Source organism: Ursus arctos, unplaced genomic scaffold (assembly GCF_023065955.2).
Source record: "Ursus arctos isolate Adak ecotype North America unplaced genomic scaffold, UrsArc2.0 scaffold_6, whole genome shotgun sequence".
Classification (NCBI taxonomy): domain Eukaryota; kingdom Metazoa; phylum Chordata; class Mammalia; order Carnivora; family Ursidae; genus Ursus; species Ursus arctos.
In genome coordinates this window covers 43,674,826-43,700,827 of record NW_026623078.1, presented here as the reverse complement: position 1 = coordinate 43,700,827, position 26,002 = coordinate 43,674,826, and the positions used below count along the sequence as shown (strand labels likewise).

Here is a 26,002-nt window from a genome sequence, read left to right as displayed (position 1 = left end):
ATTCAAAGTTTATGAAGCAAGCCCTCTTTATTTTTTTTTTTTTTTGGAGTATTTTTATTTTCTAGCTGACACACTACGTTACATTAGTTTCAGGTATACGACTTACTGATTTGATAAGTTTATACATTATGCTGCCTTCACCACAAGTGCAGCTACCATCTGTTCTGCTGTGTAGCTGTTATAATATCACTGACTGTATTCCTTATGGTGTGATTTTTATTCCTGTGACTTATTCCTTCCATAACTGGAGGCCTGTATCTCCCACTCCCCTTCACCCATTTTGCCCAAACCCTCTGTCTCCCCTCCCCTCGGGCAACCATCAGTCTGTTCTCTGTATTTATAGGTCTGATTCTGCTTTTTTGTTCATTCATTTTTGTTTTTGTTTGGATTCCACTTCTGAGTGCAATCATATGGTATTTGTCTTTCTCAGTCTGACTTATTTCACTTAGCAATATACCCTCTAGGTCTATCCATGTTGTCTCAAATGGCATGATCTCATTCTATTTTTATGGTTGCATAACATTCCACTGTGTGTGTATGTGTGTGTGTGTGTGTGTGTGTGTGTGTGTGTGTGTACACGCCACATTTTCCTTATCCATTTGTCTACTGATGGACACAAACTCTCTTACGGCCTCCAAGCTGACTAGTGAAATCAAATCCTTCCTGACTGTATTCCAGGAGATATTCTAAACTCTTTTATCTCCATCAGCTCTAATATCCAATCAGTCATCAAGTCATATTGCTTAGATTCCTGAATATTTAAAAATGTATCAATTTTCTTTGTATCCACTACAACTATTTTAATCCAGACATGCATAATTTCTTTCCTGGGTTTTTGCAATATGCTTTTTACTATTCTCACTACCTTCAGGGTTAACATTCTAAATCATCTTCCACACTGCTTCAAGAGTAATCTTCTAAAGCACAACTCTGATTTTGTCATTATATAGCCTTAAACCATTAGATGGCTCACTAGCTATTAAATGGCATCCAAATGGCTGTCTTCTTCTTTAACTTTATCCCGTTTCTTCCCAATTTGCATTTCTTTCTCTAATTATTTATAGATCTCAATTTTTTTGGCCTCCATTCCTATTATGCACTCTTCTGTCTACCTTCAATCCTCCCCTAGCCACTTGAGAAATATTACTCATACATCAAGACTCTGCTTAATTATCATCTTTCTGTGGAGTAATAACTGGATCTCCTCCTGTTTTCATCCCCCTTTGCATGCAGTTCTATTATAATCTCGGTGCTATAAATTTACTTGTCTGCTTCTCACATAGGACCCTGAGTACTTGGCCTCACAGGCTGCCTGGCACAGAACATCTGCTTAATAAATATCTCAAAACTATTTATGTGATTGTTTGCCTAGTCCTTTTTAGCAACTTACTTTCTGCACCACATTTAATGTGTCTGGTCTCCTTTTGGTCAAAAATAAATCCATCTCATTCCACTCTATATGTTCATCAAACAAGTTCCTGAATAAGAACCCCTAGTAGAATTTTTTTCTCCAATATAAATACCAAGAACAGCTGTGCATCTCCTAAACAATTGGTTTGTGAATGTACAATTATTTGCAGTACTGTGAATTTTGAAACTGATTGTATTTCCCTTTTTGCTCTTGTACTAAAAGAAATTTGAGTCAAAAGGGTGGCTTACCTCTAAAAATGGTATGGAAACGTAAAAAAAGGGGGTTTTGTACACTAATCTTAGCTCTTTTTTTCATTTTCTACCATTATTTTTATCTCTTACCAGATGTTCTCATCATTTTATCTTTTCCACATCTTTGTGTTTTTTGTAAGAGATAGTAACTTTTCTTAAAATGCATAAAATTAATAAGTGATATTGAATTATTTTGCCCAAATTGAAACCTCCCTCCTTTTTTTGATATTCAACTTCTTTACCCTAATTCTAGTTGAAAAAGTATTAGAAACAATATAATCAATTTTTTACTTCTTTTAATTATCCATGCTGTATGTTTATTTTCAACCTCAATCAGTAAACTATCTCAGATATTATTTTGCCCCAGCTAAGAAAAATTTACACTCTACTTTAGAATAAATTTCTTGAGATATAAATCTATCATTTCTATGTAAGTTATCACTTGTTTAGTTTCTATGTGTCTATCATTATCATTAAGATCGTTATATTTTATTGGGTTATAACAATCATTGCTGTGAGATAGCAGTAACGTTTCCTAGAGTCAGATAATTTTAATTTTGCTTAAAATTAAAAGATACAACCTTAGTGGTAGTTACACTCAATATTCACTTTATAATAATTAGTTAAGTTGTACCTATATTTTATATGAGTTTTTCTAAATGTATTATATTTCATAATTTTAAAAGTTTTTCAGAACTAGTATTACTGAAAGACTAGGAAGGCATTAAATAATTATTGGTCTAACCCTAGGGAGGCATATAAATAAAGGTTGGACAAAATGTTTTTTTAAAAAATATGAAAGCATTGGAGAGCTACAAAGGCATAAAACAAATCCCTAGACCAAAAGCCAAGAGAAGAAGAAAATCCAGAAAGGCAAGCCTAGTATTTGGACTACTCCTTCAGGACATAATTCTGCAAGAGATGGTTAAAAAGCTGAGAAGCTAAGCTGGGCTTTCCTTGCAAATTTAGGACAAAACTGGAACGTAGAGCCTGCAAGGAGAAGGGGTTCCCGGCAAATCCTCAGGCTTTAGGTTGGGAGCCCTGAGAGCTGCATCTGAGGAGTAAGGGTAACATAAAATAGCCCAGCTCTCACAAAGACTGAAGCTGTTTGAACCATTCGATCCCTGCTTGGATTAAGGTGATCTGTATTGTTTTTGTCCCCCAAGTTATCTGCCAGAAACAGCTATAAATCTTATTTGGGATGAAGGTACCTATCTTAGGCATCAAATTGTCTCTATAATTTTTTAAATTCGACAACTGGCAATGAATTTAAAAGATCAGGCACACAGAGACAAAACTATGGGATTGAAACCAAGGAAAACAATAGACAATATAACAGATGCACGGATCATCCAGATGGTGAAATTTCAGATACAGACACAGACTGCTCAAAGTACAAATAATAACAATGTATTTTGGGGCTTATATCACATGTTAAAGTAAAATATATGACAATAATAGAACAAAGTACAGGAAGGGTATAAATCAAATTATTAAGAAGGTTCTTACATTGTAGGGAAATGTTATAATATTAAGACAGATTGTCATAATACATATTATAAGAACTGGAACAACTACTAAAAATAAAAGAGCCATAGATAATTCAGAAAAGGAGAAAAAATGGAATACTAAAAAAAATTATTAGTTAAAAAGAAGATAAAAAAGGAGTAATAGAGTCTTAAAACAGAATAGAAAATAAGCAAGATTTTCTTAAACCCAACAATACTGATAATCATATTAAAGGTAAATGAACTAGATGTCCCAATTAAAAAGCAGGAATAAGTTAGGGTAGGGAAACAAGGCATCCAGGAGCTACTTTATGAATGACAGAATTTTGGCTTCACATGTAGTAAATTAGATAGTTTGAGGGGGTAAAATTTCAAGAATTATTTATCATTTAAAAACTGTTGTGCTATTTTAATGCTTTCAAGGAGAGAAACAGAAATTCAATACATTCCATAGATAGGGCTTTAGTTTTCAGTCTTTAAAAATATGAGTTCTCAATATGAATAGTGTCTGTTTTTGAAGTATAATTTGAAATTGTTTAGCAATATATAAAGAAGGGAAGTTGTAGAATTTGTTCCACTTTTGTTTTCCATCTCTGTTCACTGTCTAATTTTAATCAGGTGACAGAAAGTTTGCTTTGTACATAGAAAACCCCACTTTCAGAAGCAGGTTCTGTGCATGACGAAGCCCCAGGATGCTGCAGAATGGGCTACATCCTAAGGATGAAAAGCAATGCCATTTCCAGGCAGCCTCAGATCCCTGAGATGAACCTGTCCTGTCTACCGGAGTCCTGAATCCGCTAGGCTTATGCTTTTTTGGAAAGGGTGGAACCATAAAGGAAGGGTAAGACATCAGGCAAAAAGTCACAGAAATGCAGCCTACTTAATGGATCAAGACCTTTGCTGTCCTCTTAAGGTGGATAATGGAGATGTGAATGTCAATTTATTGGCAATGGCATATGTTTAGTGTCACCCTAAATTAAAAAAAAAAAGAGTTCTATTGATTATTGCTCTGCTAAACTGTATTTCATTGTAATGCAAAAATTAAAAATTTGATCTTTGGTATTAGATAACCCGAGTTCAGCCACTGATTAGATATGTGTGACATTATATTAACCAAAGATAGCTTATAATAGTAACTCCCATCCTATGTTTTCTTTTGTGATAAGAATTTGTCACAACCCTAGCAAAGGGCAGAATCCAAATCTCCAGCTCCCAAATCTGGGGGGGTCCTGTGACTGCTTTGACCAATAGAATATGGTGGAAGTGATGTTCTGCGGGTTTCAGGCATTTTCCTTAACTGGTCTGGCATCCCTGCTTCTTGTCTTTTGGAAGCTAGCCTCCATTTAAGTAATGCAAATGCTCTGAGGCCACCAAACTGTGAGAAGCCTAAGCCATATGGGTAGGCTATGGAGGATATGAGACCCTGTGGAGAATGAGAAAGGTCAAGGAAAAAGAAGCTGCCAGGCATATATGAAGAAACAATCTTGAAAGTGAGGGTTTCTCTGGTCCCAGTTGCCCAGTTGCCCAGTTGATACCATTTGAATCAGTGACAAAACATTTAGCCAGGCTCTTCCTGAATTCTTGACTCCAAGAAGTTTGAGCAAAATAAAACCCATGTTTCACGTCACAAACTTTAGGGTTGGTTTGTTAAGCAGCGATGATTACCAAAACAATGTCTTAGCTTGGGTATTCCATTTAGCTCTTCTGAGCCTCAATACTGTGTTTAGCCAAGTCACCATGACTTCTAAGTTTACAGTGATCACCAACCAACGTTATCATTACCTTAGCTATCAAAGGATGGAAAATACATTACTGGAGGGCTGTATATACATGTACTTTTGCAGTTATAGGTTGTCAGCATTTAGAATTTTGTATTTAAATCCTTATTCTCTCATTTAACATTTGTGTGACATTGGGCAAATCACATAGTTTCTCTAAGATTCAATGTACTTATTTGTAGAATAGGGAGAATGTGGTGCCTATTTACAGAGTTGTGATGAGTTTCTTAAATTTTTTTTGTGGTAATAGCAGAACACAGCAAGAGATTAGCTCTCCTAACAAATTGTTAAGTGTTCAATACATTACTGTTGAGGACAGGTGCCATGTTGTACAGTAGATTTCTAGAGCTTATTAGTAATGGGGAGTTACTAATCAATGAGCATAAAGTTTCAGTTAAGCATAATGATGATTTAACAAAATACTACATTGCATTATATCATTTTGATATCTTGCAAAACATTTCCTGCTGGGACTAGACTGTGCTTCCCTGGGCATGCCAGTTCTCAGAGATAGCAAAGGACCAGCCAGGAGCAGGCCTCTAATATGAAAACTCACTAATCCAGAGCCATACCCCTCTTCTCAGCCTGTGCTCCAAGAGGAAATATTCTGCCTTAATCATCCCAGGGGTAGGTGTCAGACAACTAGGGACCACTCGTAAAATTTAGAGTCTGCTGAAATTATTCAAACAAGCCAACACCAAACTGTCTATCCTGTCCTATCTTGCCTTTCCCACAGAAACTGCAGTAAAAGCTCAGGCCTAAACCTAACTCTCTCTCCGGCTTCTGCTTCCTGATCAAAACCTGGTGTTTCTCCAAGAGACCAGCCATGTTTCTTGCTTCTAGGGGACTGTGAATGATATTAAGCTTCTCTTTGAACAGCACTGACCTCTCCATGTCATCATTTAGTCACATGATAAATAAATCAAGGCCCAGGCACAAAGGTTACATGTGAAGTACTTAACACAGTATTTGATACAATAACAGTTATTGCAATTAGGAATATAATCTATGAAATAACTTAATAAAATTCTAAACACTCTAACTTGAAAGTTACCTGCTTTCAAAATACTAGCTGAATTTATACTGAAATCATTTTATATTTTCTTATGATCTTTCTTTAGATTCATTTTAGGTAGAACCATAAGCTGTGAGTTGATATCTTTTTTTTTTTTCAAAGATTTTTATTTATTTATTTGACAGAGAGAGAGACAGCCAGCAAGAGCAGGAATACAAGCAGGGGGAGCGGGAAAGGAAGAAGCAGGCTCCCAGTGTAGGAGCCTGATGTGGGGCTCGATCCCAGAACGCCAGGATCACGCCCTGAGCCAAAGGCAGACGCTTAACAACTGAGCCACCCAGGCGCCCCTGTGAATTGATATCTTGACACCAAACATGCTAACACTAGTATTTAAATGTTTCTTATGCTCATATATTGCAATACAGTTTTAAAATATTCTCAGTTACATTATCTCAGTTTGACCTCACAACTCTCTGGTGAAATGTCAGGGTAGTATTATCCAATCTATAAACAACAAAAATAGCACAGGAGGACCTATGGCTAGAAAGTGAGCGAGGCAGAATTAGAAGATATGGTCTCACTCTGCTTTTTTCACTAGTACTCATCAGAGGAATAATGAGAACTTTCTTTCCTATTTTACTTATAAAAATTCTACTGATTCCAGGTTAACTTTAAATATTATCTCCTCATCAGATTGTCCTTTGACGACTCCAATTCAGAAGAGACTTTCCATCTGAACCCCTGTCCTTTCTTTGTGAATGTTCATACCCCTCATGACATTTGACATTGTATGGTGGATGTATTGCTGTTGGCACAGCAAGAAACAGGAAAAAGCCTCAGGGTTTAAACATGATGTCCAACATGGTGCAGGCAGGGAACGATCCAAAACCAACACCATGCTGAGGGTTTAGTTTAGAAGCCAGAGTGATATTTAAAGGAGGAAACCCTCTTTCAAAAGATTCCTACCAACGTTATAATCATGTTCTAATCAATCATATAATCATGACTAGGGTGGAGAATACCCAAATTCCTTTTTATTTTCAACGTCTTATTCTAATTGAATCTCAACTACATTTGAATAAATAAAAAATGAATGATAGATAAAATTTTATTTTGGGACAGCTACAATTGTTAAAAAAAAAGAATCTTGGTAGATCTAATTAGAGGCTGGTTATGAAACATCAATAGTAAGGAAAAGAGTTTATGCACTGGGTGTTATACACAAGTGATGAATCATGGAACTTTACATCAAAATCTAGGGATGTACTGTATGGTGACTAACAAAATATAATAAAAAATTATTATTAAAAAAAGGAAAAAGAAAAAGAAAAAGAGTTTATGGACTTCATGTCTACAATGCTACCTACCGTGAATTAACATCTACACAGGCGACTTTTTAGAAGCAGAGAAACAAGCTTCCAGCACGGAAATCAGATAAGGTTCCATAGGAAACTTTATAATGGATTTTTAATGTGTCTGGGTTCTACAGATAGGAACTTACTCTAAGGAAATAGTTTTATGAAAATGGATACTGACAGCAGCATTTTTATAATAACAAAAGTAAATGAATAGTCTACTCAAAAATAGGAATTTGTGACATAAATTATAACTTACACAAACAACTAAATATGGTGCTATATAATATATAAAAATAAAATAATAGTTATTATATTATAAAAGTATACTCAAGAGAGATAATCTTCATTTATTTTAGAGTTTCCCAAGGGTTGTAATATTATATATGTAAATAATGTCTCAGAGTCCACACCAAATGTAATCAGTGGTTATCTCTGATTCATAAATTTATGGATAGTCTTCCTTCTTTTAAAAACCTGTATTTTCTAATCCTTTTATAATGAACACACAGTACTTATGTAGTAAAAAAAAATCATCAAAGTTTAAAGAAAAACCAATAATGTGCTTGGATTGTGCTTATGCTGCATGATTCAAGATGAAATATACATTTTGTTTCCAAGATTCATAAAAAAGAAATATTAAAAATTAACCTTTGAAAGTAATGTAAAAACACAAACTAATTTGGGTTAAATATTTGATGAACCAAATACAACGTTCATTAGCATTACCATGTTAGGGCTTGAATTAGAAATGAAATTTTATTTAATGAATATGACTTTTCTTCTCTATCCATACATTTTTTTTATACTATGAAAAGATTAGATCAGAAACAAAAGCATGTTGTAAAGGGAAGCTATGTAAAAAGAAATATATAATACTTAAACACATATAGGAAACCAAAAAACACATTTCTTTTTTTTTTTTTAAGATTTTATTTATTTGTCAGAGAAAGAGAGAGGGAGAGAGCACAAGCAGGGAGAGAGGCAGGCAGAGGGAGAAGGAGGCTCCCAGGTCCCTGGAATTATGACCTGAGCCAAAGGCAGATGCTTAACCAACTGAGCCACCCAGGTGTCCCCAAAAAACATGTTTCTGTTCAGGGTTCAGGAATGTTTTCAGTCAAACTGTGTAAAGGGACTAGAATTGACATTTTTCTCAGTGTGCATTGTAAACTCGGTATTTTATAAACACTGCTCAACTCATAACAATTTTAATGAAGTGGATATGTTTTTTCCTACTTTACAGAGGAGGAGAATAAAGCTTGGAGAGATTAGTCAGCCTGAGAAAGGCCACATAGATGGTGAGTGGCAAAACCAATAATCCTATATGTCTCTGATTCTAAGCCCCCTGAGTGTTTTGCTATATCTCCCCCTGTAACTGATTTTCTCCTTGGAACACTTTTATAATTTGGCTCTACATTCCTGAGTAAGAGATATAACTTTTATATAAATAGCTGAAAACATCTCTAATTAATTATTTATTAGATACCAGTATATCATATAAAGCTCTCTTATTTATATAGAACCCATTGTTAATTTTAGTAATTTTATTTGAATCATATATGACCCCAGCCCACATCCTTTTTTAATACACATAAATTTACTGTATTGCTTTCCATTATAGAAAGCCTTTATTTTTGCTCTATTCAAAGGCTACCCCCCCAAAAAAAGATTTTAACATTAGAAATTAAGAGTATAAGAAAGGCAAACTTCATGATTATTTCTATGCTCTTGGCAAAATTACTTCTAACATAAAATAAAGCCTCAAGTAAAAACATGCCATTAGCAAATAATTTTTTTCTCTTGAGGTACCCACATGTCCTCTGAAACAACAAAAATGTTTGGTTTGGTTACAGTATAGGAAAAAAAATATCCTATTTATATTCAGAAACTAAAATGACAGAGTTATGTGTTATGTTACTTGTTACAGACATATAATTAAAAATATCTCTTGGGGCGCCTGGTGGCGCAGTTGGTTAAGCCTCCAAGACTCCGGTTTCAGCTCAGGTTGTGATCTCAGGGTCCTGAGATCAAGCCCCGCATGGAGCTCTGCACTCTGCATGGAGTCTGCTTCAGTTTCTCTCTCCATCTCCCTCTGCCCCCACCCTCAAATAAAAAGAAAGAAATCTTTAAAAAAACGCATCTCCTAAGTTAAATGCAAGGTCTCAGGTCAGTGGAGGTAGTAAAATCCAGTAAATAGATAAGAGGTATATGGACGTAGTTGTGACATTTATAGAACCTGCTCTTGAGCTCTGGCAGGTGGATTTTGTCCTGGAGCTATACCAGCAACCACACGATTCGGTCAAAAGGAATCCATGCCCTGGTGTCCTCACCACTTGACTGGATGACCACCTGTACCAGGGTCACGGGCACTGCTGGTTAAACAGCATAATAAGGAAACACAACCCAGAACTAACAGCATCTTTGAAGCCCATAAATCTGTAATTGTAGAAAGCTAAAAGCTACGCAGGTTATCCTTAGGTCTCTAGGTTTAAGAACCCTGCTCTGATTCTCTAAGAATAGCATCCTTTCTGAATAAGCTAAGAAGAATGTTCTGTCAATGATTACAACAAACTTAACAAAACTCCCAAGAAATTTATATTTCATTGTTCTGGACTTTGGGGAAAGGATATCAAATATTTAAATTCATTCCTTGTTTAGCAAATAAACAAAACCCCCTTTCTTGGAACAGAATATTTCTTCTTCCTAGAAAAGTAACAAAAAAGGCCAAGATACAGCAAATCACTCCTATTCTAGTGTTCTCTCCTAGATCTACTCAAAATTACTCTCAAAATTACTCTCTGACATGTACTAAGAGCCAATGTTCTTTCTGATAAATCAAATGCAGAATGAGTGTGCACATTTCAGTGATGCAGGGTGAATAAAAAATCCCTGTTGACACTTGCTTCTCAACTTCCATACTTTCTATGCTCTTAGAACTTGTATTCCTGGTGGCCACTGTATGTTTTATACTCTCTCATAGGATGGTGCTTCTCAATCCCCAGATTCTGTGACAAGTCTGCAGATCACACTGTCAAGGCATCTGGATTTTGCACTGTGTTTGATGATACAGTGTTTGTCATTAAACTTTCCAAATAGTTCCCAAGGGTAAACTTGGTGGTTAATAACTTCTTGGGTGAGCAAAGTGATTTCAAGTTTCTCTGGATGAGGTATGTACTACAAACTCTCTTTAACTGACACCAAATTTCTTAGTATGATACCAATGGAACTAAGTTCTATTTTCTTTTCCACTAGAACAAGGTTCAGCAAAGTATGGCCCAGAGGTCAAATCTGGCCAGTCACCCATTTTTGTAAATATGATTTCATTGGAATAGAGCCACAAGTATTTATTAGATATTGTTTATGTTTGCTTTCATAATACAATGGTAGAGTTGGGTATCTGCAAAAGAGGTGGTATGACCTGCAAAGCCAGAATTATTTATTATCTGGCTCTTTACACATGTTCTTTGATGTATGTCAAAGTTCTACTGGTTCTTCAAATATCACGTCCACTTTCACAAGAGTGGGTAATTCCCGGTTGATACTGAGAAGATACCCACGTGCCTGTGAAGCTTGCCAAGACCATCAACATTCTACTTCAAAATATCTACTTCCCCTACAAAGCGTTCATGGAATTCAAATATTTTCTCCCAGCAGCTTTGATGATTGCATATCATGGATGGCCAAACACACACTCTGAGCTCCAAGTGTTCATCCATATAAGCCCAGACACCAAGGGCAGAGAGTGGTCCCACATGGAGCTTAAATGCCCAGGTACCCACTCACTGATTACTAACCTGGGCATCCCCACCAGGAGCCCACCCCCCTGCCAAGCCCATCATTCACCCAGCCTGAGGGAGTAAGGATGCTGGCACAGGAATTTATGTTTTACTGCATTCATTTAAAGATTTCCTGCAGTAAGCATGGCTGTTCAAATTGTAACTCTGTATCAATCAGCTTTCATTAGGTTATACTGAAGTAAAAATACAATTCCCAAATCATAGTGTTTACAACAACAAAGATTTACTTCCTGTTTCTGTTACAAATTAGCTAGGGACTGTCTCAGAGACTGCTCCGAATGTCATCTTTATTTCAGAATCCAAAGGATTCAATCCAAAGGATTGAAGGAGCAGTGTGTCTTTGCCACGGGCTATTTTGGGTGTAGAGGGGAATGATGGCACAACTTTGTGACAGCTCTTAAAACTTCTGCTCAGACATCCCATATGTTTATTCCACTCTCATTCCACTGACCAAAACCAGTCACAGGTTCAAGCCTGAAAGAAATGGAATGGAGAAATATAATCCTTCCATAAAGAAGGCCCACTTCAAGTTCCATGGCAATGCACAGGATTACAACCGTGTTATGGGGAAGACTGAGAAAAATTTGGAACAATCATATAATTTATAGCATATTCTTTGTGTGTTTAGAAGTGGAATGCATTTCTGATTTCATAAAGTGTCCTCTCCTCAGGACCAGGAACTTAATTTGGCCTCTGATATATTTCAATGCATGAATCCAATCTGGACATACACTGTATTTGCCATCCGCAAGGAGTTAGAGCCTTAGAGCCCTGTCTTGTCTGGTAGCCAAACCGATCCTGAAACCACAACCTCAAATATTTGCCTGTCTCAATTCAAGTCTTACAAGTCTCTTTAAAACTACAAATCTAAATAGAACACTGTGTTTTGTTTTTTATAATTTTCAAGGATTTTTATGGACTGGATAAATGGTACGTGCTATGATGATAAAGTTAAAATCCTGTTCTCATACCCACATCCACCTACTCACTTCTGGGGGAAAAGAGAAGTTTAAATAGAACTTTTTGTATCACTGATGACTTTTAAGCTAATGGCTCTTGCTCAAATCATTCTGGGAACTTGTTTCAGGGTGCATTTAGAGCAAGTTTATCAGATGTAGATGAAAAAATCAATCTCACTGTACAGAGGAGGGGCACATACATTTATACCACTACTTTTTGGGTCTCCTGCCCCCCCTTTTTTGCTCTTTTTGGCTTACCCATTCAGAGAGTATTAGAAAACTTTTATGTGCTGTTCATTGGGTAAATCCCTTCCTCCTTTCTGCTCCAGATTTCTTAAGCCTTAATATGCTGGCCTTGGTGACAGACACGACAGACAGGACCTTCTGGGCTAGCCTGGACTGGGCTACAAGGTCTGTCAGTGAGCAGGCTGACTGAGGCCATCTCCTTGGCGTGTTGCTTGCTTCCCAGCTGCATGCTGATGCAGGTTGCAAAGCACCATATGGAGAAATCACCTGAAGTCATTATCCTACAATGAGATCCTCTTGGCACCCCAAACATGAATCTGTGATTGCAGACTATATCAACTGGGAGGTAAGTTATCTATTACAAGACTGTTACTTGCTTCAGAAGGATTCATTATAAGGTTTTTACCACTTAAAAAAATTTACTTTTAAAATTGGTTATGTATTCACCCAGCGCAAAAATCGGAAGCCACAAGGGAGGCTTGTAGTGAAGAGTCTTCCATCCTTGTTCTCAGCTACTTGGAGGCCCTCTCCAAGTGATTCATTAGTTGCATATAACACCCAGTGCTCATCAGATCACATGCCCTCCTTAAAGCCCATCACCCAGTTACCCCATCCACCCACCCCCTCCCTTCTGCAACCCTCAATTTGTTTCCTGGAGTCCAGAATCTGTCATGGTTTGTCTCCCTCTCTGATTTCTTCCCATTCAGTTTTCCCTCCTTTTCCCTATGGTCCCCTGAGCTATTCCTTGTATTCCACATATTAGTGAAACCATACGATAACTCTTTCTCTGTTTGACTTATTTCACTTAGCATAATACCCTCCAGTTCCATCCACGTGGATGTAAATAGTAGGTATTCATCCTTTCTGATGGCTGAGTAATATTTCATTGTAGTGAAAAGAAGGGGCACATGCATCCCAATGTTCATAGCAGCAATGTCCACAATAGCCAAACTGTGGAAGGAGCTGAGATGACCTTCAACAGATGAGTGGATAAAGAAGATGCATGCACGTTTCTATTTAGATTTCCTTTTCTTACTTTCTGCCTCCTTTCTTTTTGGGGATGGTACCCCTTCTGCACTTCATAATATGTTTTTGAGAGTTTTCCTTTCCACTACATATAGAGCCATTTTATTCATTCTGACTGTTGAAAAAACCAGTGTTATGTGTGGAGACTAAGGACCAAACCACCTGGGTCCAAATCCCAAAGCCATCACTCATTAGTTCTGAGGCTTTGGGAAATTATTTAACCTCTCTGTTCTTTAGTTCCCTCAGAGGGGCGTTATAATAATTAAGCAATTTAATGTATAAATAATGAATTTATAGTTATCCCTGGCACCCAGTAAGTTCTGAAAAAGGTTTCTTATTGTCATTATTTATTGCTATATATTGTTACATATGTATAGAAATATCATAACTTATTTAATTTGTAACATACTGATATTTATATTATTTCTAATTTTTAAATATCACACAGTGTTGAATGAAGATTTATTTTTATAAGGCTCTTCAAATAGATACCTTGGGGCACTTGAATTACATGGGAAGACAGGGATAGGTTATGGGAAACAAAACATTAATAATTTACATTGGTACAGCACTTTATATCTTGAAATAATGTTTACTTGCTATATCTCATTTCAACTTAGAACTGCACAGTACGTTCATCAACTTCTCTCCATCTTCACCTGCATCATCCCCTTCCAGAGTGCTATCAGTGTGTTCTCAGCACATAACACTGAATATGGCATGTTGTAGGTGTAAAAGAAAATGTACTGAATGACTGAGAAAAATGAATGAAAATGAGATAATATATGTAAAATAAGGAAGCAGAGAGCAGAAAGTGGCTAAATTTAGTTACTACGGTCTAATGGTTGGGAATTACTGAAGCCAAATCTCAAGGCTGTACCTTCTCACGCCATCTGGTGCTCTCCCGGCAAACACCTCTCTGCTTGTCTGAACGATGACCGTGCAGAGCTATGACCAGCTGAAGATCACCAGAAGAGAAGGTAACCCTTTCACCATCCAGTTACTATTGAGACCAATGGCACAATAATATTCTCTTTACACAATCTCCTTTAAAAGAAACTTATCCATGAATGGATCTGTAGTTGTGTGTGTATTACAAGGACAACTCTTCCATAATTTGGAAAACTGTCCCAATTTCAAACAACTTGATATTATGTCTTCTTCAGTGTCTTTGGAAGGGAAGTTCTAATATGAGATGATATATTGAAGGAAAAACAGATAATGAAAATAAACATATAAAAATGTGAAACATGGTGGTCAAGGTAATTTCCTAACAGTTGGATTTGCATAGCTTGTTATCTATCTATCTATCTATCTGGCCATATATCTATCTATATAGCCATATATATATATATCTATATATCCATATCTATCTATATATATATCCATATATCTATCTATAGATATATATATATCCATATGTATATCCATAGATTTTTGGAGGGAGAGAGAGCATTTTTAGCAGGCTCCACACCCAGCACAGAGCCCCACACAGGCCTCAATCTCATAACTCTGAGACCACAGCCTGAGCTGAAATCAAGAGTCCAACATTTAACAGACTGGGCCACCCAGGTGCCCCTATTTATATATTTTTTAAAGGCTTATAGACCCCAAAGACGAGAAAGTGTGAAAATTACTTAAGGTATCATCAGAGGAGCCTGTGGAATTTCCAAAACAGAAACAAGAGCGCAGCCAGAATAACTATGGTAGGAGCACAATATTGCTGATTATCTACTTCCTCATTTCCATCTTTAAATGGATCACCTACACCTGCTCACCACCTGGCAGCTCTGCACTGACATAAACACTGGGCTGCTGGGCAAAGTGGAAATTCTCCATGGTTTAGCCACTCCCAGGAAACCTATCAATTGCTTCCCTCAAAAGATTTCTTAAATGTCAGCTTACTCTGTACTCCTGCATTTCTCAAAGTGTGACCTATGGACCACCTGTATCTGAATCATTTGGAGTAGTTCATTAAAAGGCAGAGGCCTACCCCAGACCTACTGAAATCAAAGTACAGAAGGTGGAACCTGGAAATTTAGGGTTTAATTAGCAACCTGAGTGGTTGCTATCCACACAAAAATTTAAGAACCACAACTCAGTGAGTTAGCCAAATTAGTCCCCAAGTTGTTATAAGTTATAAATGGATCCACTTTTCCAGGAAAGCTTTGAATTTTTATATCAACTCTGGAACAAGGTCCTTAAATCTCGGAAAATTACAGGAAGCTGCTATTGCCTAGCAGAATTTTGTGTTCTTCATTAAAGTAATTTGTGGTCTAATTTTAGTTTCCAGAAGACTAGAATATAAAAGCCAGAATCAGTCTTAAAGAAGAAATTAACTGCTTGCATTGTTATCTTTCTCAACAGAGGGCAAAGTGCTTATTAAGTGGAATTTAGAATACTAGTAGTCTGACAGAGGGCAAAGTAACAATCAAGGTTAATGTCTATAACAGATATTTAAAAAATACATTAGGCAAATTCTGGATTTATTTTTAAGATAGTAGATAAAGGGAACAAAATATAATGGGTCATAAAAAATAAACACCTCTGAACTTCCTGCACACCTTTCTATAATCACCTGTTTTCCTTGTATTTCTTTCCAGGGACTTTAATATCACCTTTCTGGTGAACTAAGAATAATAAATAATAAATAATAATAAATATTTTTACTTAAATAACACAAGTATCCACAGTGGTTTAGAACAAGAAAGATATGAATGTACTAAGTAGAAATCATTTCTGGAATGGTGGGTATAGGTGACAACAACACTTTCATGCATAGACAAGCTGTGATTTCAAACTTGTCTTCTTCAAGCCAGGTCAGTAGTCAGCCAACTGCTTTGACAAATCAAAGATCAGGTTTCCCCTGTACTTTTAGCCATGCTAGAGTTTACCTTGCTACTCCATAGACAGAGTGAGTATAGTTCTCCCAGCTACAACTATCCCAACTGAGTTCAAGCTGAAGCCTGTAGGGAGATGTGTGGGAGCTCAGCTTGCAGAGGCCAAGGGAGAAGAAAAGTTCCTGCTACCATCCCCATTTCAGCCAGAGCATCTTCTCTTGCCTGTTTTGTACATCAGACTGTCCACAGATGCCCTTTGAATAAAGAGTCCTGTGGCTAACAAAAACATAATAGAAATCAGTGTCCAACTGAGTCTGACAGGGGACTGAAAAATATGGGACACTAGAGACTGGAAGTTTTTCTATCCTGTACTGTCTCCAAATTCTCTGCTGGTTTACCAGTTCTTTGTTCTAAAATTCTTTAAATGTGGTGGCTTCTCGGGACTCAGTCCTTTGTCCTCTGCTTCCCATTCTTACCCCTTCCACACTGGAGAAGTAATCCAGTTTGACAGCTTTGCAATCATCTCTCCATAGACAACCATCATATCTACCTCATTTATAAGCATGTGTCAAAATTGGGGCTTAGAGAAATTGGATAATCTGCTCAAGCTCACGGAGCCTTAAGTGGCAAAATGGACACTTCATCACTCCAAAGCTCATGCTTTAACCCCTGTGCATCTTTTGCTCAGAGCCCTCTCTTACCTGAACCAAATTACATGTGTCTATTTTTTTTAGATATTTAATAATTAGAAATCTTGACATCGTGTCAAATTTGACATGTTTACAAATGAACTGTTTTCCCCCAGAAGGAAAAATATCCTTCCTGAATCCACTATTTCTACAGCGGCATCTCCTCTAACAACCTCCCGAATTCAAACTCAATAGAATAAATGCTCAAAAAAAAAAACCAAACAAACAAACCACACTATCAACTTTTACCTTGAAATAGATTACAGCTGTCTGTGTTTGTATCACTACCACTACCTTTATTTAGACCCTAGTGCTTCAGGCCTAGTCTGTGCAGGATTCTCTTCATGTGTACTTATGTTTCCACACCAGAGGCTCTCAACCCCAGAAAGCTTGCTTGAAATGCACATTTCTGGGTCCCACCCCCAAAGGTGCTGATTGAGTAATTCTGATAAAGTGGACCAAGAAACACTGAAATACTGCTTTAGACTTTCTTCACAAGATTACACCTATCTGAAATTGTCAAAACTACCCATCATAACTCTGAAACACAATGTGGGGGATACATGTGGGGGTGGGGGTGAAGATAATGACTGAGGAACTAGGAACAAACTGTTGGCTCTCAGAGGGGGGAGGGGTTGGGGGGCCTGCTAAATAGGTGAAGTTCTGGGATTATGAGGCACAAACTCCCAGTTATAAAGTTAAATAAGTCATGGTGATGTAATGTACAGCATAGAGAATACGGTTAATATCCTATAATAACTTTGGTGACAGATGGTAACTAGACTTATCATGGGGATCATTTTGCAATGTATAAAAATATTAAATCACTATGATGTACACCTGGAATGAACAGGACATTGTAGATCAGTTATACTTCAATAAAAAACTGACTCAAATTCATCTGGGAAAAAAAAATAAATTGGAAAATCTAGCTATTTTCTAAGAGTCAGGCTCAGGGTCAGATACTGCTGATACTTCCCCCATCCTGAACAAAATAAACAGTCACAAAAAGAAAAATAAAACATAATTGGTACTGTATAAAAACTAACCCTTGTATAAAATTACTCACATTAACAGGGATGGAATAAATTAACCAATAAATAGAATTGGTAAAACGGTTGTTTATAAAATAACTAAATACATCCTTACACCATATTCCAAAAATTTTTCAGATGGATTAAAGAATTAAAATCAATAAAGAAGAAATTATATAAAACTAAGGAAAAGTACAGGCAGCTTTTCTCCTGGATGGTAAGAGACTTTTCTCCAAATAAATAATTTTTTTAAATTATTTTTATTTTTATTTTTTTAAAGATTTTATTTATTTATTCAACAGAGATAGAGACAGCCAGCGAGAGAGGGAACACAAGCAGGGGGAGTGGGAGAGGAAGAAGCAGGCTCATAGCAGAAGAGCCTGATGTGGGGCTCGATCCCATCACGCCAGGACCACGCCCTGAGCCGAAGGCAGCCGCTTAACCGCTGTGCCACCCAGGCGCCCCACTCTCCAAATAAAAATTGTGAAAGAAATCACAAAAGAAAAATCAGATTTGACTACATATTTAAAAATATTTAAGATGTCAAAAAGCATAAGAAAGTTATAAGGCAAATGATAAACTGAAATTCTTTGCCATAAAAATGGCATTTTTTATCGCTAAAGCCTGCAATGATTGGACTGGGTCTAGCTTGTGAAGGAGAAGAACTTTTTGAATGTATTTCTTTAGCAGAGTTTATTTTTCAAATAATAACATAGGCATTACTCCGATTCAGTAAACATTTGGTGGAGGAGTTGCAGCGGTTAAAAAGGGCAGCAGGCTGTAAGGGCTCTAAGCCTCCCTGAACAGTCTCACCTCTTATGCGCAGCAGTCCACGAGACATGGCTCAGGGACCCAGCAGTTCAGAGAACCCACCATTAAACCATAATTGTAGGGCATTTACAAAAGCACACAACTTGGAGCCCTGTGGGCAGTTCACGAGTGAACCCGTGTACTGCCAGTGCCAGCACTTGGCCCCTGCACCTTGGTGCAGCAGCAGGAGACACTGCCATGGCCAGGATATAGACTCAATTTTAACTTTGACGTATTTCATTCCAAACTGTACACAGAAAATGATCCCCACTTATAAGATACGTCCAGGAAAATAAAACTAGGAGGACAATCAAAATGTTAGAGATAGAACATTTTTAAATGGAAAGCAAAATAATTATTTTCAATCATATAGTATCTCAACCATTTTGGGTTGTCAAGAGATTGATTTCAAACTTCTAAGCCAGGCGTTTAAGCTACTCACCACTGGTGTTCCAACACCTGTACCTGCAAACACTTCTCTAAATGTACGCTGTCCCCCAAAGCCTGCTCCAGCCACCTGAGTCTCCTCCTTACTTTCTAAACACATGTTGTGCATTCCTGCTGCTCCACTTGGTACATATCCTTCCCTCCTTTTCTCCCTATTTAAATTCATGTTTCAACATTCAGTTCAAGCTTTCTTGCCCCCATGAATATTTTTCTGAGCTCTTCAGGACACAGCAAATTCTTCCCCTTTGAAATTGCAGCACTGACTTTCTGTACCAATTACCTGGCAAACTGGCCTTGCAACATCTCCCTTCAGTATTGTTATTTACCTTCAGCTGTCTCCTTAAGAGTCAAGAGTACATATTACCTTCAATCCATTGTCCCTAACTCAGTTCTACGTTCACAACGTGTGAATAAAATATGTTTGTCCAATGATATTCAGTAAAAGAATTAGGCTTGATGTCAGACTGATCTGGGTGGGGTATAGTCCTAACTCTGTAATTCAATTTTCTCATTTGTAAAATATGATAAGACATACGCCTTAGGATTAAATGAAATGTGAAATACCATGTACAAATTTATAGTGTAGTCCTTGGCACAAAGAAGGAATTCAATAAATCATAGCTATTACTTATCACCATCATCATCGTCACATCATCACAAGGTCCTTCAGATCAGAGATGATTTGGACCTATGATGTATACTCACATCATATTTATTCAACAAATACTTATCATGGTGCCTGTTGCATGCCAGGCATTAGAGACACTATGGTAAAAATGACAAATTAGTTCTTGCCTTCATTGTACTTATAGTCTAGTGGGAATTGGGTCTCATCACAGGAACCAAATCTTAAACTGTTAGGGCAAGAAAGCATCTATAACTTTTGTTTGGTTTTGTTTTGAGAGAGAGAGAGAGAGTGCACAAGCTGGGGGAGATACAGGGGGAGAGAGAATCTCAAGCAGACTCCCACTGAGGGTGGAGCCAAACGCAGCATTCAATCCCACCACCCTGGGATCATGACCTGAGCTGAAATCAGGAGCTGGACACTCAACCGACTGAGCCATGTGGGCGGCCCACATTTACAATAATTCTTTTTTTTTTCCATTGGCTGAACGTATTTTATTTTTTGAAGGTTTAAAAATAATTTTGTTCATTAAATTCCAGTTAGCTAACATACAGTGTAATATTAGTTTCAGGTGTACAATATAGTGATTCAATACTTGCCTACACCACGTAGGGCTCATTACCATAAGTGCCCGCCTTAACCCCCATCACCTATTTAACCCATTCCCCCCACCAACCTCCCCTCTGGTGACCAACAGTTTGTTCTCTATAGTTAAGAGGGCACGCATTGCATGGTGCACTGGGTGTTATACGCAACTAATGAATCACCGAACTTTACATCAAAAAACAGGGATGTACTGTATGGTGACTAACATAATATAATAAAAAAATATTATTATAAAAAATATTTTAAAAAAAGAGTCTGTTTCTTGGTTTGCCTCGCTTTTTTTCCCCCATGCTCATTTGTTTTGTTTCTTAAATTCACATATGAGTGAAAGCATATGGCATTTGTCTTTCTCCATTTATAATAATTCTAAGTAAGGTACACTATATTGTTTCATCAATTCATTGGTCTTCATAAAAGCAAAAACAACAATTACAAAAATAAAACAAAAAACACAAAAAACCCTTCCTATCTTAACATATCCACTAACCACATTTGAATTCTTTATTTTGCATGTGATACGATTTATGCTTTTGTTACACCTCTGATGCTCACTGGGATAGCAGAAAGGCAGATGACTGACTCTTCTCCTTACACACACACACACACACACTCTTATGGCCTGTGCACAATACTGCAACAGTGCCTGGCATATCAAATCCACTGGCCTCACCGTGAAACTGGATGTCTTCCTTTCCTCTCATTTCCAAAACCTCTACTCACCCACCACTTTCTCCAAAGCAGGCTCTTTGACTCTATTAACAGCTGTTGTTGAAGTATCTCCTTACCATCCGCTAAGTAAACATTTAAAATCATGATGATTTTTAAGAAGGCTGGCATGTGCACACATCATCTCTTAGACTAGTGCTTAGAACTCTGACATATAAATTTAGGGCCTTATTTTTTCATAGCACCTGTTAAAAATGCTTCTTCTGTAAATGACTCATCTGATGGCTTAATATTTTCCATATGAAAAAATATTACATATGGACTGGTATGTGACCTCTGCATAAGGGTGAATCACAAGAATGAAATGAGTATCACTAGGAAAGAAGTAGCAGTTAGCACAGGAATGGGATGAAGAAGGGGAATGCTTTATTTTGCTCCTTGCATTTGAAAAAGAACCTTACTTTTGGCTAATTTATTATTTATATATTATATAATGTAATAAATTGAGCCTCCTCAGTGACACACTTAGAGGGCTAATAGATGGCTGTGGATTTGGCTTGGTGCTGTTTTGTTTTGCTTTTGTCTAGCTAATTGTAATATGCAAGCACATTCGGAACTTCGTAAAGGAAAGAAGGGGAAGAGAGTAGCATTTTACTGGAAATGCTGAAAGGATTTTTCTGGAAGAAAGAAAAGAGATACATGAATGCTTCCATGAAGGATGGAATCCCAGAGAAAGAAAGATATTCAAAGAGGATTTTAAAGAAGTTTGCTAGTGCTATATGTTTGAACTCTCCCCTCTGTTGGCGTTCCCCACAGACAATTCCAGAGTTGTGTTTGTGTGTGAGAAAAGCCGGCTACAAGATGAAAGCTGAGTGAAAGCCTTATCGGCAGCTTGAGAATGATATTGCTCAAAAAGGGGATCATGTCATTCTTCCATTTACTTTTTCGACATAATTTTTCTTCCATGTAAAGAACACCTGAGTCTTAATAAAAAATCATAGAGTACCTTATGGTGTTCAAACTAATTCCCTAACTAGTCATCCAATATTTACATAGCTCAGATAAGCCACCTTAACTTGGGGACATATTCTCAAGCAAACAACTCTGTATTCATGATTTTATTTTTTTCTAAATAATGCATGTCTACTGTCAAAATTGCATAAGTTTAGAGAAGCGTATATCGTTAATAGTCAGCCAAGGGTAACAGGTAACCTATGTAAGAAATTTAGTGTTAGATCACCTAGAGTTTTTCTCTGTATTTACACATCAATCTCTTTAGTCATTGTTACCTCCATACTTGCTGCAATGATTTTACAATTATTGCCTAATAGTGCACAATTTTAACCTTTGTCATTTTACACATTTTGTGCTTAATTTATTTTCTGGAGTCACAGTTATCCAGTAGAATTTGTATTTGGAAAGTACCCATTGACAGAACAGGGCTTCTAAATATTTTTAAAAATTCTTTTGCATTTCATAATTGTTAGGCACTTAATTCTTGGGTTTATTTTTCAGGGGAAGTTTTAAATCCCTACTTCATTTCTCCCTGAAAACTCAGTATTTCTGAAACTCCACCTCAGGCTATTTCTTGATTGTCTGTTTTGTGTTTTGTGAGAATGTGAACTTCCTTCACCATAATTTTAGCAAAATGAAATTAGAAAAAGAATTATCTGTCCTCATGTACTCCAAAACACCAGATACAATTTTAAAGTCAAAAAAAGTATGGTTTTGGACTTTCTGTGTTATTGTTTCCTAGATGGCATAATTTAGAATTAACAACAGTCAAATTTGAAATTCCTTAGACCTCATACTTATTGGGAAAAAATTAATTTGAATTCTGACTATTAAAGAAATGAAGAAAAGAAAAAATAAAAATGAGAATCTTAGAAGTTGGGAAGAAAAATGAATTATGCTATATTCTTTTCATATTCAAAATGACTTTCTAACAAGGAGGATTCTTCTCCCCCCATCACCCCACAATAGTTCCTCCAATGCTTCCTTCTGCATTGTGTCTATGGCCAATCATTTATCCAGGCGGAAGATGAATGAAGCCTCCTCTCTTTCCCACTTCCTGCCTTTGGTCTCTTGCTACATCCTGATCAGCACAAAAGGCTGTAACTAAATAGGAGAAACAAGGACTACATCATCCCCTCTCTCTGAGTTTTGACGATTCCTTATTGCTTTTTGCATACATTCAAATTACCTAACCAGACCAGAGGTCTCCAATCTCGTTCGATTCCCACTGGATAATCTGAATTCAAAGGAATGTTTAGCTCTATTTTTCTTTCTCTTTTTATTTCCTTTACTATGACTTTTTCACGTTGCTCTTTATATACAGAATCACTTACTCTTTTATATCTTTTAGGTCAGTCTTCTTATTCCTATTCAAACTCAAAACTGTACAAAAATATATTTGTATTTCTTCAAGAAGCCATCCTGAATAACTGAGCTAAGGTAAAGATGAGGATAAAGTAAACAGTTCCTAAGCTCAGCTCCTATAAGACATAACTCACTCAAGGATTCACCACCTGGGCAGTGTTCCGTTTATTCATTATTCATTCATTAACTCATTTATGAAATATCTGTTGACTTTCCTATACCTCCAAAACTAGGGGTAAAATTTATAGCAACATGATTAAAACCATAGGCTTAGAGGTTAAATCATGACTCTGCCATTTATTAAATGTCTGACAGACTCTGGCAAGTTATTTAACATTCAGTTTCCTCATCTGCAAAATGGACATAATGATAGTTCCCAAGGGTTGTTGTGAAGATTGCATAAAATAATCTATGTAAAATGCTTTAGCCCATGATGGGCCCATGCCAGTTATTTGTAATTATCTAGAGATAAGATTACATAGTTAGCATGAATTGGACATAATACATAAGTTTAATTTTTATGCTCAGGAATAATTTTATCTTTCAGAGTAAGGGAAGAGAGCTGAGCCCCACCTGCTTCTCTCATTGAGTCTTAGGAATACTTAAGCCAATAGGAAATATGGCCATACTTCAGATATAATAGAAACATGTCCTTCTAAGAAGCAGGACCTCTTATGATAGAAAGAATCCCATGCTTAAGGTCTGGGATCAAGGTGAGATAAGGGAAATCTATAATACTTGAGAGGATCTGCCAAGTCATTAGAAGCTTCTCATGTATGCAGAGCTTGCTTTCACCAGTGATATGTTAAGATCCAACTCAACCCTTCAAGCATGCAGTGGAAATTCAAGGGACTTACCAGCATTTAAAAGCTATAATTATATGGCTACCATTGCCTCTCACAGTGTGCCCAGAGAAAATACCCATCTGTTGCAGTGCCTTGCCTTGGGACCAACAGAAGAAGAACAGTGAAGAATTAGAGCTTTCTTCTTTTCCAGCCACAAGACTCCTGCCTAGATATAACTGTGTGGTGAGTTAGGAAGGATTTTCAATAAGCTCTTATGCCCCTATGACTTCTAGGCTAATTCAGAGCATCCATTTGTATCAGTATGAATAGATTTTTTAAAACCAATTTTTCATACAATTAAAATACCTATTGTATAAAGCAAGCTGTAACAATAGTTTAAATAAATACCCTAAAAGGAAGGAAATGTGAATAAAGTTTGGACTTAAGTTAATAATAATGTGTCATCATTTGTTCAGTTAGTGCCATACTAACACAAGATGTTAACGAGAAGGGAAACTGGATGCAGGGTATATGGGAATTTTGTACTATTTGTACAACTTTTTAAAATAATTCCAAAAGTATCCTGACATTGTTTGTTTAAACAGACAACACAAATACATTGGTGCAGCCCTATTCTCAAATTTGGTTCTTTTTGTTTGTTTATTGGCTAAAGAGAATTCTGTTATTGTTCAAATGGAGAATCCATGTTTTGTTTTCATTTTAGGAAGTCAACTGTTCTTTCATAGTCAACTGAATGTTGAGAATGGAAGTAAGCCAAGCACCTGCAACCCCAGTCAGTTCAAGTTCAAGGAAAAATAAACTTAAGGGAAATAATTAAATAGAAGCAAAAGATTATATATACTAGCCCTACACTGAATTCCCACCCCTGTTCCTCAGCAAAAAAAGAAAAACAAGACGTCTGTCATTAGGTCACGATTCTAACAAATTATGGCACAGAAACATAACAGAATATTCTGTACCATTTTGAAATAAAAGGATGACTGGAAGAATTTGAGAATTCTTAATTATGCAGTGGTTGGTGGGAATAGCAAAATATGTGAGAGTCTATATCCAAAAAATGCAAAAATGTAAAGAGAAGTGTGTGCATGTTGTACATCTTGGAAGAGTGAGATCTGTTGATATGTTCACTAATACATCAATATTATCTTTAATAAAAACAAATGCTATTGCAGTGAAGCAGTTAATCTTTTTTGTGTGCTAAAACTCTCCTAGTGAATCTGTTAAAAAAGAAACAAATAAGCATGTCATTCTTTTCCATACCTTCTAAATCCAAATGTGTTGACCTAACAGCCCCAATCTCTGGACTGGCAGGACCGCCGCCTTTCTTCCTCTTTTCAAGGGTCCTATTCCTCAGGATAGATGACCTGGGAGAGGGGGTTTAGGAAAGAGAGGAAGGAAGCTGTTTGTCTTCCATATGCATCTCTCATGTCATTTAGTTCCAGAGTAAATTTTGCTTTCTACTCCGTTTATTTTGCTGTTAGTTTTGGGATCACCGTCCTCCACTGCAGAAAGTGACATCAAATGGAAGAGGAGGCCACATTGCTCCATGCTGTTCTTTCCCTTATAATTTTGATTTGTGCCTGTCAAAATTTAGTCACTGGCGTTCCTGTGCAGAAATGTACCTTTTTTTCTTTCTAGTTGATAACTGAACTTCACTCAAAATCTTCCATTTCTTCACAGTTGTAAATTTACAATCTTAGACTCAATCTACTTTCATCAAATAAAATACACATAAAATTCCATGTTCTAAATCC

General features: G+C 36.8%; 1 long non-coding RNA gene across 4 annotated transcripts in view; it reads right to left on the bottom strand.

The window, feature by feature from the left end:
* Positions 1 to 26,002, bottom strand: part of LOC130542861 (uncharacterized) — a 60,134-nt gene that overhangs the window by 1,096 nt on the left and 33,036 nt on the right. For 3 of the 4 annotated variants that reach the window (XR_008957707.1, XR_008957706.1, XR_008957705.1), the window contains one exon: positions 371 to 25,612. This is a non-coding gene — a long non-coding RNA (uncharacterized LOC130542861). Of the gene's footprint in view, positions 1 to 370; positions 25,613 to 26,002 lie in introns of those variants that run through there. The other variant, XR_008957709.1, reaches the window with a different exon arrangement.